At 39.3% G+C, this 20,427-nt stretch overlaps 1 long non-coding RNA gene across 1 annotated transcript; it reads right to left on the bottom strand.

Moving 5' to 3' along the window:
• Positions 1-1,417: 1,417 nt before the first annotated feature.
• LOC107871591 lies at positions 1,418-2,926 on the bottom strand. Its single transcript, XR_007043902.1, has 2 exons — positions 1,883-2,926; positions 1,418-1,782 (listed from the first exon to the last, which is right to left on the bottom strand). It is a non-coding gene; the product is annotated as an uncharacterized LOC107871591 (long non-coding RNA).
• Positions 2,927-20,427: the final 17,501 nt, after the last annotated feature.

Genomic DNA, 20,427 nt, shown 5'->3' on the forward strand with positions numbered 1-20,427 from the left:
TGGGAAACAAAAGACTTGTTGTCTATCATTTTGTACTCCAGGAATTTTGCAGCGAAGAACTTTTTAGTTCTGGCATCCTCTGTCTTGTACTTCCGTTCTAGCGCTCCCCATAACTCTTTTGCAGTCTTTGTTCCACTCTACATATTGTAAAGGTCATCTTGGAGACCACTCAAGATATAATTCCTGCAAAGGAAATCTGAGTGTTTTCAAGCCTCCACAATCACAAAGCATTCTTTTTTAGAGGTTCCCTAGGGCACCTTCGGAGCTTCTTCAACCACTCTGAGGTAGAAGAATATTTTCTGCTGCTATCTCTTGAAGTCAATACCCATGAACTTCCCAGGTTTCTCCATCAGTGCCATAGCTTGCAGAGCATTAGTATGACTTATTGTGGCAATACTAGTTACCGCCATAGTCGTTCCAACATCATGCAGTTGACTATCAGTCATCATTTTCCTGTCACCATAAGACAGTACCTTTAGTATATCGAAATACTTATTAAAAAATTGCAGCAACTTTAAACACTTCTTGTTTCTAGTTTAATGATGAAGTTTTTTTGACTTCCAATTGCCAACCGAGTGATCTTTAACTTGTGATGAAGATTTTATGTCTTCAAATCACTAATTAAGTTCAAACGGAGTAGAATCTTAAAGCTTTAATCTCCAGAAAACAAGCTATACAGATTCCAAAAAAGGTTATTCCTTAAGATTGTTATTTTTAATATTTTCGGGTACAAGAATCTGTATATATATGCAACAATAACTTCAACACAAGCTCAAGTCTAAGACAATACCCCTTATGAAGTTCTTTAACACCTTCAACACAAGATTACGAATAATCTATCCAAGAAGTATGTTAATTTTCAGAAATGAGATGAAACAGAATTTTTTGAGTGTCCTTAAGGAATAATTTTTGTCACTGTACCGAGGTTATGGAATCTTCCTCCCAAGATAAAATGGACAAATAAACCAACTATAGCGATACCTCAAACAATTGAAATCTCTTCGAACTCACTCAACGATTTGATTGATCACACGGAATGTTTTTGAAGACAAGAAGAGTTTTTATGTTCAAAAAAAAAATTGTACCTAAACCTGTGGATAAAAGCAGGTTTATATAGCTATCAGGTGCCTCTTCTGAAAGGTGGCAATGGTTCACTTAAAAGGTGTAACCTTTCTAGAAAATTATGTCTGTTCGTCCAAAGAATGCGTCTTTTTCGAACAGGCATACCATTTTATGAATCAGTGTGTCATTTTGTTGAAGGGTTGCATCCCTTCTGAAGCATCAATTCGCTTCTGCACTACATTTTGAAACAGTGTTTCCGCCACTGTATGCATGCATATAAATGGAGGATCAAAACACAGAAAAAATTGTTGCATTTTACTTTTGGTATTTTCGGATTAAATTTCTGTCAAATAAATTTTGTCCAAAAAGATAAATCTCATTGATCATTTGCCAAATCCAAATCCAAAGCCAAGCGAGCAACAATGACAACAGCAAGAGGCACCACCTTGTTCTTGCCTCACTATTCATATGGAGTAAGTGTTTCTTATTATAAACACTTCAAAGTTCCCTTCTCCCACCAATGTGGGAGAATTAGTGAACTTTCCCTTAAAGAGTACATTTTCCATTTAGCATCTCTCTTTCTCTCCACTATTTTCCCTTCATTTTCCATTCACATTTTTCATATATATTGAACCCAACAATTATTAGCTATCAAGTTATTCCATCCAAGAAATATATCTTGAACCTTTGACATGTTCCACATATGTCTTGGTAAATTTCCTATCAAAATATAGTATCACAAAAAAAAGAGACCATCAATTAAAGAAGAGAAATTACTAAAAGGAAATGAGAAGCTAGTACAACTTAATTAATTAATTACCTGTGAATTTGTTATAAGACAAGGACAGAGCTTCAAGTTGGGTGCATTTATCTAAACCACTGGGAAGTTCAACCGTTAATTGATTATTTGCCATTGATATACACTACAACAATGGAAGAGCACTGCATATCTCATTTGGCAAAGTCCCGCTTAATTCATAATTCCGGGCCAAATCGATGAGCGTTAAGGATGACATGTTGAAAATGGACAATGGAACATTTCCATATAGATCATTTTCGGAAGATCAACAACTTCAAGCCTCGAGAGAAATCCAATGCTTTGTGGGATTTGACCAGTGAGATTATTCATTTGCAAAGACAAGTACTTTAAATGCCTCAGACGCCCGATTTCCTCAGTGATTTCACCAGTAAACATGTTGTTCCCAATTTTCAAGAAACTAAGGAAGGAGAGGTTCCCTATTTCTTTTGGAATCGGCCCTCGTAATTTTAAGGCTTTTGAGATTTAGTGAGACGACTCGTTGATGTCTTGTGCTGCAAGAAACACCAATCCAACTGCAAACTTCAGTCCCTTTTGTCCAGTTTTTGGACAGAGTTTCATCAGGATCGTTGGTTATTTGTGCTTTGAAAGCTAAAGGAGCATATTCGTCAGTAGATATGTTCCTAACTGAAGCAGAAATATCGATACAGTAGATTAATAAAAGGAAACCAATCATCATAGCCCTTGCCACCATTTGTATTAAGAACCAAAATTATTTTGATAAAATGCAAAAGAAGAAGAGAAGTTCTTGATTTGCATTTCTTCCTTTCAAGTCCAACATTTTATAATGGGCATCGTTTGTATACATTTGTCTTTTGTGGAGCTAAAGAAGAGTCTTGGAGTACCAAGCAAAGTTGTTGCCATGTAATCAGAAGGTCACAGGTTCAAGTCGTGGAAACAACCTATGGCAGAAATGCAAGGACTGCATACAATAGACCCTTATGGTCCAGACGCTCCCCCGACCCCGTGCATAGTGGGAGCTTTAATGCACCGGCTGCCCTTCTTGTCTTTAGTGGAGTGCAGTTCAAAAAACTTAAAGATAAAAATGTATTTATGGGATATATAAAGTCAATAAGAAAGTCTCTTTATTATGTAGGCCATATGTATTTCAATTCAATATGTTTCTACTAAGATCGGAAGATATAGAGGGCATTAAAGATAGACAACGATATAGCAAATTAATGGTTTTTGTCTAAAGCCATGATGATACCAACGGATTATTTGTGTAGTTGTAAGTAACAATCCCATAATTAAGCTGACTACGAATTCTGAACTCTACATAAAGTCTATTGTTTGGTTAATAATTGAAGATTGGTTTTGTAAGAAAAGAGAAGTTCAAGTTGGCAGTGACCTTTTGCGATATTACAGAACAGACTAAATGCATGCATTCAATCTTAAGAGTAAATCAAGACCGGTATCGGTCTTTAGAGGATATGTCAATGTCTTTGCAGTCTGTCTTAAATAATAACTTGTATAACAAAAGCTCAAGGAAGACAAGAATGCATTGCATATAGTTCTGCAATAGTCAAAACTATGGCTGAAAATAAAAATGGTAGAGTTAGTTGTCAATTATTGTTAATGTTGAAATCGAACCAGATTTGAACGACCAAAATGTAAACAAACCCTAATCTGATATGAGAGAATGAGAGAGAAGAGAGAGAAAGAAATTGATTCTTATTCCATCTGAGTCTTCTAGAACTGGGTCCACTATTATTTATACTTATGGTAGTGGACCGGGTTATTGAATTGTGTACAGACATACAAGGCCCAATATGATATAACAAGTGTTTGACCCAAATCAATTACTAAATGCAAAATTATACATCAGTCAGTGTAAGAATTAAAATATATACATTTGTATGTATCTTCGGGTCTACGTAACTCCAATACCCCCCCCCCCCCAAGCTGGAGGGTGAGAACAAACCAAGCTTGCTGATAATATGGTGATGAGATGGACCTAGGAGTGGCTTGGTAAAGATATCAACCAACTGGTCAGCAGAAGCAACAAAATGAAAAGAGATTAAGCCGGAGTGAATACAATCACGAACGTAGTGGAAGTCGATCTCTATGTGCTTGGTGTGCCTATGGAAAACAGGGTTCTGACCTATGTGAAGAGCTGCTTGACTATCACAATACACAGGAAAAGGATTAGTAATATCAACACCAAAATCAGCTAACAGACGTACCAAACAGGATGATACCAAATGGTATCTACAAGAGCACAAAACAGTCCACAAACTCACAAAACAGTCCACACGTACAAGACTTCAAACGGAAACAACAAACACACAAACTTGAAAGATAAGGAGATAGATAACTTGACACAAAGAGAATATAAAATATAGCAACTAAAGAGTGTATCAAACTCTAAAACCTCTACAAATCACATTAACAAGCACCAAGTTCATACAGGAACACAAGAAAACTCCGTTCACTCAAGCACTCTAGTTTCTAGCCATCTCACAACACAATTGGAACCTTTCACTTGTGAAGCTTAAAATGTTTGGTGGTCTACTCTCTTCTTGAGAGGAAATATGGTGTTCAATGTTACAAATTGATTTTAAAATGAGCTCGCTAAAGAGAACAAGACTAAAGAAACACCTTAAATAGTCTTTACAAAAAATGAGGGTAATAAAACCCTTTTGCCCTTAATAAAGGGCTGGCGGGTGTGGAGTGTTTGGGGAAGCCTTGGGGTGTCTTTTGGGCCCCTAAGTTCATCCCCCACATGTCAATACGTACACCCCCTTGGGTGAGTTCGCAACAAGCCCAACCGCATCCATTTTCATAAACGCGCCTTGAAGCCTTTGTAGTTCCCGAGCTAGACTTCTAGTAAATGGTCTCAATCCCGCGACACTCGTATCATCCTCTCCGTCTTGAGAGGAGTTTGACCTCAAACTCATGGGTTCTTCATAGTCAATGGTATCAACCCATGAGATATAACACATGTTGAATGTGTTATGCACTTGGTATTCCGATGGAAAGTCGATCTTGTGAGCATTATCGTTGATTCTTTCAAGAACTTGGAATGGACCGTCACCTCTTGGCAACAACTTGCCCTTTCTTTAGTTGGTAAAACGGTCCTTGCGTAGGTGTACCCACACCCAATCTCCCAGCTCAAGTACAAGACGCCTTCTCCCTTTGTTGACTCATTTCGCCACATCTTTCTTCTTATTCTCAAACCGCATCCTTACCTTCTCATGCAAGATTTTCATGGCTTCGGCACTCTTGTTTCCATCTAAGCTAATAAAAATATCACTTGGCAAAGGAGTTAGATCCAAGGGGGTTAAGGGATTAAAGTCGTAGACACATTCAAAGGGTGTAATGCCCGTACTCGAATGGATCACCCTATTGTAAGAAAAATTCTATGAGAGGTAGGTGATCTTCCCAAGATGTCAACTTACCTTTAACCATGAAACGTAGCATGAAACCCAAGGTTCGATTTACTACTTCCGTTTGGCCATCGGCTTGTAGGTGGCAAGACGTAGAAAACAACAATTTAGTATCGAGCCTACCCCATATTGACTTCCAAAATTGACTAACGAACTTAGAATTCTTATCAACTACAATGGTTCTTGGGATACCGTGTAACTCAACAACATTTTCAATAAACAAAGAAGCTACACTAGCCGCATCTTCACTATTTTTGCAAGGAATAAAGTGTGCCCTTTTAGAGAAACAATCAACGACAACAAAAATGCTATCCCGACCCCTTTGAGTCCGTGGCATCCCCAACACAAAATCCATAAAAATATCAAACCATGGGTGTGATGGAGTGGGAAGTAGGGTGTATAACCCATGAGGAAGGAGCCTCGACTTAGGACTCCTACAATCCATGCATTGGCCGTAAATTTTGACAATATTTTTGCGCATCCTTGGCCAATAGAATTGCTCCTCCAATATTTTGAGGGTCTTATCAATTCCAAAGTGACCCATGAGACCGTCGTCGTGTGCCTTCCTCACAAACAACTCTCTCCAAGAGCTAGAAAGTACACACAATCATCTCCCCCGAAATAAGAACCCATCAAATACGGCATAAGGACTAGAATCCGAGGGCCTCCTTTCCCTACCCACGGCTTCACCTTCCCTAAAGATAGGAGCGAATTAACGGTACTCGGGATACAAAGACTTGAGGCTCTCAAACCTCATTAACTTAGAAGATAAAGTGGACACAAGAACATACTTCCTAGACAATGCATCGGCTATGTAACGCCCCAAAAAATGGGTCTTGGAGCGTCACACGGTGCTTGAGGCTACGAGTAGCCCCAAGCTAACCCTTTGAGCCATTTTCATTCAGTTCAACACAAATCAATGGGGTTTCCATAAATAACCCTCAAATATCAACAGAGTAATCATCATCCAAGAATAAAAAAATTTCAGAAAGATAACAAAATATGACTTATTAGTCAACTCCCAACATCTATTCTAGTCTGACAAGCCTCTAAGAAAATAAATAAAACTAGCGAGCCATTGAGACATGCCCCAACTGACTCATACTCAGTTATCAAATGTAAATAATTCCGTGAAACCAACATCAGACATCACATCCTCGGAACATGAGGACTCACCACAATAGAGGATGTAGAACAGCATCTTCGAAGAATCACTGTCTAACCTGGAACTGAGCACCTGAACCTACATTCCGAGAAACTGCAGCCTATATCCGAAGATGTGGGTCAGTACCATAGAAAGGAACCGAGTATATGGGGGTGTATGCAGTTGTATAAACATCATTATCACAAATATTTATTAGAAATATGCAGGATGTATGAAAGACTCATATAGCCCGAAGAAAATCATCATAATCATGAGAGGATGAAATAAGTACAATAACACATGTGAGTCATCATATAATTTGTCAATCACTTTCAGTTCATCAAGAATATCAATTCTCATAATGTAAATATCATTTAAATCTTTCAAAAGAATAACTTTCACAATTCCATTTTCAAATCACTTCACCATTCACCATAGACACAAACAAACACACACACACTGGGAGATCCTATAACCGACATAAACCATGTGAGCTACATGGAGTCCAACGTACGAGAGCCGTCCTATCCTTTCCATCAGAGTAGGACTATCGGTATCAAATTCACACAAACTAGTGATCACTATATAAACCAGCCTCAGGTTCACTCCTACAGGGGCACGTAGTTCTAGGGAAGTAAGGTCGCTTTATATCTCCCACTCGGTGCTAAAGATTTCTCCCGGACTTAGCTCAGATTATTTCAAAGACAATCTACAGTAAAACAATTTCAGTAATATATAAATATACATCGGGAGCCATCATGCTTTCCATCTATCAAAATCAACCACGTTGTGGATTTCTTTAACACTCGAGTTCAAAACAACTCCATTAAGATCAAAAGGTCAAATCATTCAAAATATCTCAAATATTCAATATCAACGTGCTTATAACACACACTTTCTCAAAAAAAACATAATTTCCAATGGGGATTCACGACCCAAATATCAAAATCATGATAAATATCTTTCAAGATTCATGCTTTATATCTCCACACATGTAAATTCATCTTTCAAAATCATAAATATCAAGATTTCATAATAATCATCATAAGATATGGGTTCATGCTTCAAATTCGTAAAAAATCAAATAAAAATCATACCTTTGTAAAGAAAATTACTTTTTGGCACAAGAACGAAAGAGAGTTCTTGTTGAAAAACCCCACATACCTTGAATGAAACAAATTGAATGAAACAAATTTCATTAGAAAGAGGACTCTCATATCTTTCCGTTGATATATAGTATCTCACCAAGATCATTGTGTACGAGGATTTATAATCATTTGAAGTAGATCGACCATAACTTTTTACTTCGATAGACAAATTGGATGAAAGCAATTTCATTGGAAAGAGGACTCGCAGATCTTTCCGTTGATATATAGTAGATCACCCATATAATTATGTACAAGGAGTTATGATCGTTTAAAGATGGAGAAAAATACGTCAGGCCTCAGTACTTTTTCTTGCACGTTTTACTGTTCACTACTATTTATGGTTCAATCGGAATGTTCATAACTCGTCGCTCGGGTGTCCGTTTTGGATGATCCACATATTGTTGGAAAGCTTATTCGATACTCTGCGCAATGATGGGTCATAATCTAAGACATTTTGCATGAAAAATTTATAATTCACTCTAGAAGATAGAACCCAACACGTTTACGCACAAAATTTTAACGAAAAATTTCTTGGGGTATTACATCATCCCCCCTTGGAAACATTCGTCCATGAATGACGCTAGACATGCCAAGATTAGATAGGGAATAGAGCATACAGCTGAAACCATTCGTTAGACTCTTCACCAATGCAACATAGAATGCATAAATTCTAGAAACTACAGCTGAACACATAATAAATGACAGCTGAACTGCTGAAACTTTTACAAAAAGTGCATGATTTAGGAAAGAAAGGTACCTTCGGCTTGATCGGAGTTCGCGAAAAATAGGTGCGGGTACTTGGATCTCATATCCGCCTCAACTTCCCAAGTTGCACCCTCAACAGTTTGGTTTCACCACAACACCTTGACCAAGGGAACTTCTTTGTTCCTTAGTCTTCGGACACTAAAATCAAGAATCTCAACAGGAATCTCATCAAAAGAAAGATTTTCTTGAATGTCAGCACTCACAGAGGAATCCACTACGACAGCATCGCTAATATGCTTTCTAAGCATGGAGACACGGAATATTGGATGAACAGAGGACAACTCAGAAGGCAACTCGACTTCATAAGCTACCTTTCCAACACAGCTAGGAATTTTGTAAGGACCAACATAACGAGGACTAAGTTTCCCCTTCTTTTCGAATCTCTTCACCCCCCTAATGGGTGAAATTTTCAGATACACTAGGTCACCAACTTCAAACTCAAGGTCTCTCCTTCTAACATCCGCATGTGACTTCTGACGACTCTGCACAGTTTTCAACCTTTCCCTAATCAACTTAACTTTTTCCATAGCCTCAAATACCGAATCAGGACCACTCACAGCTGCTTCACCCACCTCGAACCAACCTATGGGTGATCTACACTTCCCCCCATATAATGCTTCAAACGGAGCCATGCTAATACTAGAGTGGAAACTGTTATTGTAAGCAAACTCTATCAACGGTAAGTGATCATCCCAATTTCCCATAAACTCAAGTGCACAAGATCTCAACATATCTTCTAAGGTCTGGATGGTCCGCTCAACCTGGCCATCGGTCTGCGGATGAAAAGCAAAACTCAAAAGCACTTGGGTACAAAGACCCTTCTAAAAAGCTTTCCAAAATTGTGAAGTGAACTGAGTACCCCTATCCGAAATGATAGACAAGGGAACTACATGCAGCCTGACTAGCTCTCGGATACACAATCTAGCGTAATCCTCAGCAGTATATGAAGTATGAACAGGCAAGAAATAAGCAGACTTAGTCAACCTATCAACCACAACCCAAATGGAATTATGATGGCGTCGGGAAGGAGGTAAACTAATCACGAAGTCCATATTTATCTCTTCCCACGTCTAGGTGGGAATACTAAACTCTTGCTTCATACCACCAGGTCTTTGGTGTTCAACCTTAACCTGTTGGCATATTGCACACTTAGCTACAAATGCTGCTATATCTTTCTTCATGCCACTTCACTAATAGATTTTCCGCAAGTCTCGGTACATCTTGGTGGCACCAGGATGAATAGAATATCGCGCCCCATGCGCTTCAGCGATAATCCTCTGTCTCAGATCATCAACATTCGGGATGCACAATCTACCCTATAATCTCAACACACCATCTTCCCCTTTGGAGAAAACCTCTACTTTTTGGTCCTTGACTGACTCCTTTAGTCTGACCAAACTAGCATCTAAGTATTGTTTTTCCTTCACTTCCGAAACCAAGGAGGATTCAGAACTAATCTGAACCCCTATACTACCTTCAGCAGAGTCAAACAACCTAACCCCCAATCAAGCCAAACGATGTACATCACGAGCCAACTCTTTCTTACCTTCTACCACATGCGAAACACTACCCATGGACACTCTACTTAAGGCATCCACCACAACATTGGCCTTGCCCGGATGGTACAGCACACTCATATCATAGTCCTTTAACAATTCTAACCATCGCCTCTGGCTAAGATTCAATTCTCTCTGGGTAAACATATACTGCAGACTCTTATGATCAGTGAAAACATCAACATGGACACCATACAAATAGTGTCTCCAGATTTTCAAAGCAAACACAACAGCAGCCAACTCAAGGTCATGGGTGGGGTAATTTTTCTCATGGGGTTTCAACTGTCTAGAAGCATAAGCTATCACCTTACCCTTCTGCATCAATACGTAACCCAACCCAACTCTTGAAGCATCACAGTACACCACAAAACCATCAATACCATTAGGCAAAGTCAAAATAGGAGCTGAAGTGAGTCGAGTCTTCAACTCCTGAAAACTCTTCTCACAAGATTCAAACCACAAGAACTTCACTTTCTTTTGGGTCAACTGAGTCATAGGAGATGCTATAGAGGAGAAACCCTCAACAAAACGGCGTTAATAGCCAGCTAAACCCAAGAAACTTCAGATATCAGTCGGAGAAATAGGTCTAGGCCAATTTCTAACAGCTTCGATCTTTTGGGGATCAACTCTAATACCCTCAGAAGAAATGGTATGACCCAAAAAAGCAACTAACCTTAGCCAGAACTCACACTTACTGAACTTGGCAAACAACTTGTAATCTCTAAGGGTTTACAAGATAGTTCGGAGATGATCAGAATGTTCATCCTTACTACGGGAGTACACCAGTATATCATCAAAGAACACTATGACAAACATATCCAAATATGATCTGAACACTAAATTCATGAGGTCTATGAAAGCTGCTGGGGCATTAGTTAACCCGAAAGACATAACAAGAAACTTAAAATGGCCATAATGAGTTTGGAAAGCGGTTTTTGAGATGTCACACTCCCTAACTTTGAGTTGATGATAGCCGAAACGAAGGTCTATATTTAAGAAATAACTTGCACCTTGCAATTGGTCAAACAAATCATCTATTCTCGGAAGGGGGTACTTATTTTTTATGGTGACTTTATTCAGTTGGCGGTAATCAATGCACATACGAAAAGAGCCATCTTTCTTTCTCACAAACAACACAGGAGCACGCCAAGGAGAAACACTGGGCCTTATGAAACCCTTATCTAGTAGACCTTTGAGTTGGTCTTTCAACTCCTTAAGTTCTGCAGGGGCCATACGATAAGGAGGAATAGAAATAGGCTGAGTATCAAAAAGAAGATCAATCCCAAACTCTATCTCTCTATTAGGAGGTATCCTTAGGAGATCATCCGAAAAGATATCAGAAAACTCATTGATGATGTTAACAGACTGGAGAGTTGGAGTCTCAGACTTAGTATCTTTGACTTTAACCAAATGGTAAATACACCCCTTGGAAATAAGCTTTCTAGCTTTGAGGTAAGAGATAAAATGACTCTTGAGTAACACAGAACTCCCAGACCACTCAAACACGGATGCACCTAGAAACTGAAACTTGACCACTAGGGTCCGACAATCAATAGAGACAAAAGAAGAATACAGCCAATTCATATCCAGAATCACATCAAAATCTACCATGTCTAACTCAATCAGATCAGCCAACAAGACTATGAAGAACTGTAACAGGACACTTTTTGGGCAACAATCGAAGCACCCACTGGGGTAGAAACTAGGATAGGCTCAGGAATAATCTCAACACTCATTTCAAAATTCACAACAATCAAAGGAGTAACATATGAGAAACTGGATCCTGGATCCAACAAAGCATACACATCAAACTTAAATATACGAAGCATACCAGTAACAACATCGGGACAGTCCTTCTGTTCCTGGCGGGATGGTAAAGCATAGAATCTATTCTGCCGCTACCCGCCAGCAAGCTGAGGCTGGGCGAGTCGCTGGAACTGGAGCACTAACAATCTGAGTCTGGGTCTGAGGGCGATAGTCACGACGCCCTTGTCCATCCTGTGGACAATCTCTAACTCTGTGACCCATGTCACCACACCATAAACAACCCCTCTTCTCACCCCAACACTCACCCGAATGAGCCCTACCACACTTAGGACATAGGGGGCAATTTGTCTTACTGCCAGTACTGTACTGGGACCTGGATGCATATGACCTGGTACTTTGCTCCTGCCTACTTCTAGGCATGAGAGCACTAGCAGATAACAGTGCTGGCAAAAATGAATGATCCTGATACTGAGGGCGAGTCCCTCCCTATGATCTAGTCTGACCATGTCCGTGCTGCTCAAACCTAGCTCTCTTATTCTCTCTTATTCTATCTCTCTCTTTAATCTTGTCTGCCTCAATCTATTGGGCATGAGTCGTCAACCTAGAAAGATTCATCTCACTATTCAGCATAGCAAACCTACACTCCTTAACCACATAACTAGACACTACAGTCATAAACTTACTCATACTATCCCAATTATCAGCCACTAAGTCAGGAGCATACTTGGCCAACTGACTAAACTTTAGACAGTACTCCCTAACAGTCATAGAGCCCTGTCACAGGTTCATAAACTCCTCCACCTTTGCCTCTCTTATCTCCAAAGGGAAAAACTTATCCAGGAATGCATCCTGGAACTCTTGCCAAGTTGTAGGGATAGCTCCCTCACCTCTACTTTTCCTCCAAGTAACAACCCAGTCATAAGCAAGGTCTTTCAACCTATACGCAGCCAACTCCATACTATGTTCCTCAGATACATGTATCACCTGAGTAATCTTCCGCACCTCCTCTAAAAATAATTATGGATCCTCATCAGACTTAGACCCATAGAATTCTGGTGGATTCATCCGCATGAAGCACAGATCCTAGCAGCAGCTGAATTACCTCCCTGCTGATGTAGAGCCAAGGTCGGGTTGGCCTGAATATTTGCAATAATAGCTTAGGCCAGCGCCAGAAAGGCTGCCCAAAATTCAGCATGAGACATATTTTTATTTAATGGGTCAGCGGGTTGAGGTTGCTGACCATCATTATTTCTTCTCGCTCATCGTGGAGGCATATTTCTGAAAGAGGAGAGGACGAATCAATAGCAGAGAGAGACACTTTAAGCATGATAGACTTCTGAAAGAAATAATCATACTTTTTCCTAAAACGACTTGTAGCCTCTTGCTCATAGATGTGGCGCGCTACACACCGATAATCAAGACTTTACTTAACCCGGCTTGTCAGAATCCCTAGGACACCTTAAAACCTTAGGCTCTGATACCAAGTTTGTAACGCCCCGGAAAACGGGTCCCAGAGCGTCACACGGTGCTTGAGGCTACGAGTAGCCCCAAGCTAACCCTTTGAGCCATTTTCATTCAGTTCAACACAAATCAACGGGGTTTCCATAAATAACCCTCAAATATCAACAGAGTAATCATCATCCAAGAATAAAAGAATTTCAGAAAGATAACAAAATATGACTTATTAGTCAACTCCCAACATCTATACTAGTCTGACAAGCCTCTAAGAAAATCAATAAAACCAGCGAGCCATTGAGACATGCCCTAACTGACTCATACTCAGTAATCAAATGTAAACAATTCCGCGAAACCAACATCAGACATCACGTCCTCGGAACATGAGGACTCACCACAACAGAGGATGTAGAACAGCGTACCCAAAGAATCACTGTCGAACCTGGAACTGAGCACCTGAACCTACATTCCGAGAAACTGCAGTCCATATCCGAAGATGTGGGTCAGTACCATGGAAAGGAACCAAGTATATGGGGGTGTATGTAATTGTATAAACATCATCATCATAAATATTTATAAGAAATATGCAGGATGTATGAAAGACTCACATAGCTCGAAGAAAATCATCATAATCATGAGAGGATGAAATAAGTACAATAACACATGTGAGTCATCATATAATTTGTCAATCACTTCCAGTTCATCAAGAATATCAATTCTCATAATGTAAATATCATTTAAATCTTTCAAAAGAATAACTTTCATAATTCCACTTTCAAATCACTTCACCATTCACCATAGACACAAGCAAACACACACACACTGAGAGATCCTATAACCGACATAAACTATGTGAGCTACATGGAGTCCAACGTACAACCCACGTTGGGGAGAGCCTTCCTATCCTTGCCATTGGAGTAGGAGTATCAATATTAGATCCACATAAACTAGTGATCACTATATAAATCAGTCTCAGGCTCACTCCTACAGGGGCACGTAGTTCTAGGGAAGTAAGGTCAACCACATTGTGGATTTCAACCACATTGTGGATTTCTTTCACACTCGAGTTCAAAACAACTCCATTAAGATCAAAAGGTCAAATCATTCAAAATATCTCAAATATTCAATATTAACGTGCTTATAACACACACTTTCTCAAAAAAACACAATTTCCAATGGGGATTCACGACCCAAATATCAAAATCATGATAAATATCATTCAAGATTCATGCTTTATATCTCCACACATGTAAATTCATCTTTCAAAATCATAAACATCAAGATTTCATAATAATCATCATAAGATATGGGTTTATGCTTCAAATTCGTAAAAAAATCAAATAAAAATCATGCCTTTGTAAAGAAAATTACTTTTGGGCACAAGAACGAAAGAGAGTTCTTGTTGTAAAACCCCACATACCTTGAATGATGAACTTTAGATAGATACTCATTTTTGAGATGTTAATCGTGTCTTTGAATGATGGTTCTTGGAATTCTTGAACTAGAAACTTGGAATCTTGAATAAATTTGTAGAATTAATGGTGAACTTTGGAGGTTCTTGAAGTTGGATATAGGAGCTTAGGGTTTTCTTTTTGAGGGAGTTTGATGAAATATAACATATAATGCTTCTAATAGGCTTTAATATAGGGTCTGCACGGATTTTGGGTGAGGGAGAATGACCAAAACGTCCCTAAAAATAAAAAAAAATCTCGAATCTGTCCTTTGGTGGACTATTTTGATAGTCTAAAGTAGATCGACCATAACGTTTTACTCTGATATTCAAATTGGATGAAACCAATTTCATTAGAAAGAGGACTCTCATATATTTCCGTTGATATATAGTATCTCACCCACATCATTGTGTATGAGGATTTATAATCATTTGAAGTTGACCCAAAAATTTACTTTTGATAGGCTGAAGTAGATCGACCATAACTTTTTGCTCCGATAGACAAATTGGATGAAAGAAATTTCATTGGAAAGAGGACTCGCAGAGCTTTCCTTTGATATATAGTAGATCACCCATATCATTAGGTACAAGGAGTTATGATCATTTAAAGTTGGATTAAAAATACGCCAGGCCTCAGTACTTTTTCCTGCACATTTTACTGTTCACTACTATTCACGATTCAATTGGAATGTTCATAACTCGTGACTCGGGTGTCCGTTTTGGATGATCCACATATCGTTGGAAATATTATTCGATACTCTACGCAATGGTGGGTCATAATCTAAGACATTTCACACGGAAAATTTATATTTTATTCTAGAAGATAGAACCCAACACGTTTACGCACAAAATTTTAACGAAAAATTTCCCAGGGTATTACAGGCTACCACATTATCCTTCCTCTTTTTGTATTGAATCACATAGGGAAAGGTTTCAAGAAATTCAATCCATTTGGCATGTCGTTTGTTAAGTTTTTCTTGTGCCCAAAGGTGCTTCAAGGATTTATGATCCGTTCGGATTACGAACTCATTGGGCCAAAGATAGTGTTGCCAATTTCCTAATGCTCTAACCAAGGCATACAACTCCAAATCATACGTAGAGTAGTTTAGAGTTGCTCCTTTGAGCTTTTCACTAAAATAAGCAATGGGCTTTAAAGCTTGCATCAAAACAGCCCCAATGCCTACCTTACTACCATCGCATTCAACTTCAAGGATCTTATCAAAGTTAGGTAATTGCAACAACGATGCCAAAATGAGCATATCTTTCAAGGTATTAAAGGCCTTAGATTGTTCTTCACCCCACTGGAAAGGTTGGTCCTTTCGGATGATTTCGGTCAAGGGGGCGGAAATAGTACTAAATTCTTTGACGAACCTCCTATAAAAACTTGCCAACCCGTGGAAGCTCCGAACTTCACCCACGGCTTTTGGGGTTGGCCAATCATTAATGGCAGTTATCTTGGATTTGTCTACCTCCACTCCCCTCGAGCTCATAACAAATCCCAAAAATACAACTTTATCTATACCAAAGGAGCATTTTTCAATATTAGAATACAACTTTTCTTTCCTAAGAACATCAAAAACACTCCTTAGATGCAAGACATGTTCACTAAGAGACTTACTGTAAACTAAAACATCATCAAAGTACACGACCATAAATTTTCCAATAAACGGCTTCATTACATGATTCATTATCCGCATAAAGGTACAAGGAGCAGTGGTAAGACCAAATGGCATGACCATCCACTCATATAGACCAAATTTGGTCTTGAATGTGGTCTTCCATTCATCACCCAGTTGCATACGAATTTGGTGATATTCGCTCCTAAGATCAACCTTAGAAAACACACAAGAGCCATTTAGTTCATCAAGCATATCATCTAGCCTAGGAATAGGGTGACGATACTTTATCATAATTTTATTTATGGCTCGACAGTCCACGTACATTTGCCACATCCCATCCTTCTTTGGCACAAGTAACACCGGGACCGCGCACGGACTCATGCTTTCCTTAATGTATCCTTTGTTAAGGAGGTCCTCAAATTGCCATTGGAGTTCCTTCATATATATGGGGTTACTCCAATAAGCTGGCTTGTTCGATAATTTCAACCCCGGAACAAAGTCAATTTGGTGCATAATTCATCAAAGTGGATGAAGTACTTGCGGCAACTCCTTGGAAATATATCATCAAATTCCTGCAAAACATTAGAAATAAAATATGGGATAAGAGAAGTGGATGGGTTAGCATTCAAAACATGAGCCAAAAGTAGCATAGGAGTAGTATCATCATACTCTCTGGAAATGTCGCCCTTGTGAGCCAACATTACCATCGAATCCCTACCTCTCAATGTCAAAACTCCCTCTTCACCCTCACTCCTCCCACTCTCAGGTTCCTCCCCCCTACCCATGGGTTCTTTCTCTTTTTTTCCCTTTCCTTGCAAACTCTTTATTTGTCAATGTGCCTCACACACTTGTGATGGTTATAGTGGTTGGAAGTTGTACTAACGACCCTTGAACTCAAAGGAATAATAGTTGGTTCAGCCATTATGCATGGTCGACCTATCATATTGCCATGGCTGACCCAACAAAAGATTACAATCTTGTATAGGAATGATGTCGCAAAGCACCTTATCTTTATAATTTCTAACTTTGAACCGAATCACCACTTGACGAGTCACCTTCAACTCTCCACAATCATTCAACCATTAGAGCCTATACGAACTTGCATGTGGAGTAGTTGGCAATTTCAAGTGATCCACTATCGAGGCACTAGCTACATTAGCACAACTCCTGCTACCAATAATCAAGGAGCACACACTCCCCTTAATGAAGCACTTGGTGCGAAAGAGGTTTTCCCATTGGCTAGGATCATCCAACGCTTTGCTAATCATAACTCTCCGTACCACATAGTTAGGTACTTCAAGTTCACTTTCTTGAGGCCAAACCTCCTCTTCATCATCATCACTATGCCTCTCGGTCTCCCCTCACTCTCCATCTTGCGAGACTTATTCATTTTTAACCGTTTTAAGCCCGAATTCTTCCCCCAAGAAATATAATTTTCCTTTCCTTAATATCATATTTCTCCAATTAGGATACTCACTAACCTTGTGTCCCCATCCGTAGCATTTAAAGCATTGGAATCCCTTGATGTTGGAAGAGACATTCGGCTTGCCCTCAAACCATGGAGGAAGTAGTTGAGCACTCTTGCTCATGGGTGGGGTATTGGCTGGTTGTTTCTTGAATTTGTTCCACCCCGAAGACGACGAAACAATTTCTTTCCCCTTGGTCCAACCCGAGGACCCTTGGTGGGATTTGGTTTTGTATGCCGACCTTTCCTTGTTCTCGGATTTAATCTCTAAAGCCGCTTGAAAGATTCCTTCAATATTTTCAAACTTATGAAGCGTCATGTGTATCGAGATTTCCTTATTTAGGCCGATCTTGAACCGGATGATGTTGTTACTCACTTGCTCTCCTCTATGATCAAGTTTCAAGATGAGTTGTTGAAAATCATCATAGTAAGCTGCTATACTTTTGTTTCCTTGCTTCAAGTTGTACAATTTTGCAAGGAGTTCATGTTGATATCTTTTGGGAAGGTACCTTTGCCTTATAAGATACCTTAATCGAAACCAAGGAGGGGGTTTCCCCTCAATCAATACGTTGCCAAAACATTTACATACTCCAACCACATGGTAGCATATCCCTCAAAATGAGCAATGGCGTAGCAGCTCTTCTTCTCCTCCATGAGATCATTCACTTGAAATACTCTCTCGCATGCGAATTTCTATGCGAGAAACTTTTCGGGATCACTTTCTCCCTTAAAGATCGGAAGCCCCATTTTTATGGTGTTGAGGCCAATATCCTTTTCCCGAACACCTTGGCCGCCCCTACCTTTAAGCCCCCAGTTCTCCCTAGTTTCTACCCTTCTACCTCTCATCCCATCTTCCATCAAATAAGGATCATCATACATTCCATACCCTCCCCTTCAGCTCTCCCTCACAAATCCCTCTTCTTGCATTAGCGGGTTTTGGACATTTGGAATTTGGTATGGCGGATTGGTATTTAGTGGTGGAGGTCTTTGGACTGGCTGATTTTGGTTTGGAGGAGTCGGATTTAAGGGTGGTATTTGGGTTCCAAGTCCGTCACGTGGGACTTTGTGATGTAGAGAATGGCTAGGTCCTTCAAGGCCTCGGCCTTGTGAATAATAGTTGGCTTGAGTTATGGCATTTGGTGGGTGCATTCTTGGGTGTGTGGCTTCGTGGGTAATGGTTGGGGATGTGTTTTGAGGAGTTGAGGGTTGAGAAATCCGTTAGCATTCTACCCTTTTCATTCAACCACTAATAGAGGACACTTCTACCCCTAACTTATCAATACACACATTCCTACATCCCGAGACAAAGATTCAAGATTAGCCACAAGAGCATTCAAAACATTTTGGTCCATGGTTTGTGCATTGGAAATTTTGACTTCCATGTGTAATGGTTCCATTTGCTAATGTACCTACAAAATGAACAAACGTTAGTTCAAAATACACTCACACAATCTTCACACTCGGCTTCCTCACTTGGTTCTTCAAGTGTTGTAAGCCGGCTATCAACTTGTGAGAACTTGGGAATGAGTCAACTCTTGAGTTGGAGTGGATTTTGGTTTGAATACTAGAAAAAAAATTGTACGCACTTGAACCAAAAACAACTATGAATTTTAAACGAGAAAATCACCACAAAGAACGTTGACACGAAGATGTACTCAAAAACTAGTTCACAACTTAGTACATTCTTACTTAGTTGCCAACTAGTGTAGGAGTCACTAGAATGGAAACTAGTAGAGATAAGAAAAGAAACTTGGAAGGTCCTACGACTTGAGTTTTTTTGTTGATATGGCTCTCACTTTTTTTTCCTTTTGACCGTTTCAATTTGTTGTTGAAATGGAGTATGATTTTATTTTCAAGACTTAAGGGGTTCAATCTTGTGTGTTGATGAGGATTTTTAGTTTTGGAGTACCAAGACAAGGCCTTGGACTCTTTTTCCAAAGGTCAAAAAGGTGTCAATAAACTTTTCACCAACTTGCACCAAAATGGCAAAGCACCTTTTTGTTTTGGCTTTGTCCTTTTCCTCTTTTGGTCCTTCTTGAAAAAGGTTTTAACACTCTTTTGGTAAAGGAGCTTTTGGGGGTCTTTGGCTGATTTGCCTCTTTGGTATTTTCTTGAAACTATTTCCAAGACAAACACAAGATCTAACCTCTCTCTTCCTCTTTTCAAATCAAACACCCCTTTTGTTAAATATTCACCTCAAGAACATTATGAAGAACAATAAGAACACTTGTGAACAACAACAACATTCACACTGTCCAACCCTTCAACAACACTAAAAAAAGCTTCAAATCTTGGGCCTTAGACTCAAGTGTTCTAGGGGGACAACAAGCTAACACACGAAACTACTAAGACAAGTAAAAATAACACCTAAATCTAGACACTTCTCGGCCAACACAAGTCACCAGATAACACTTTTTTTTTTGCCTTTTCATTTTTTTTTGGACTTTTTCAACTAGAAGGGCCCAACATTGGTGGTGTAAGAACACGAACAGCCTTTGATCTGATACCAAACGGTATCTACAAGAGCACAAAACAGTTCACAAACTCACAAAATAGTCCACACGTACAAGACATCAAACGGAAACAACAAATACACAAACTTGAAAGATAAGGAGATAGATAACTTGACACAAATAGAATATAAAATGTAGCAACTAAAGAGTGTATCAAACTCTAAAACCTCTACAAATCACATTAACAAGCACCAAGTTGTTATGGGAACACAAGAGGAACTCCATTCACTCAAGCACTCTCATTTCTAGCTGTCTCACAACACAAGTGGAACCTTTC

Source organism: Capsicum annuum, chromosome 1, assembly GCF_002878395.1.
Source record: "Capsicum annuum cultivar UCD-10X-F1 chromosome 1, UCD10Xv1.1, whole genome shotgun sequence".
In the NCBI taxonomy this organism is placed as follows: Eukaryota; Viridiplantae; Streptophyta; class Magnoliopsida; order Solanales; family Solanaceae; genus Capsicum; species Capsicum annuum.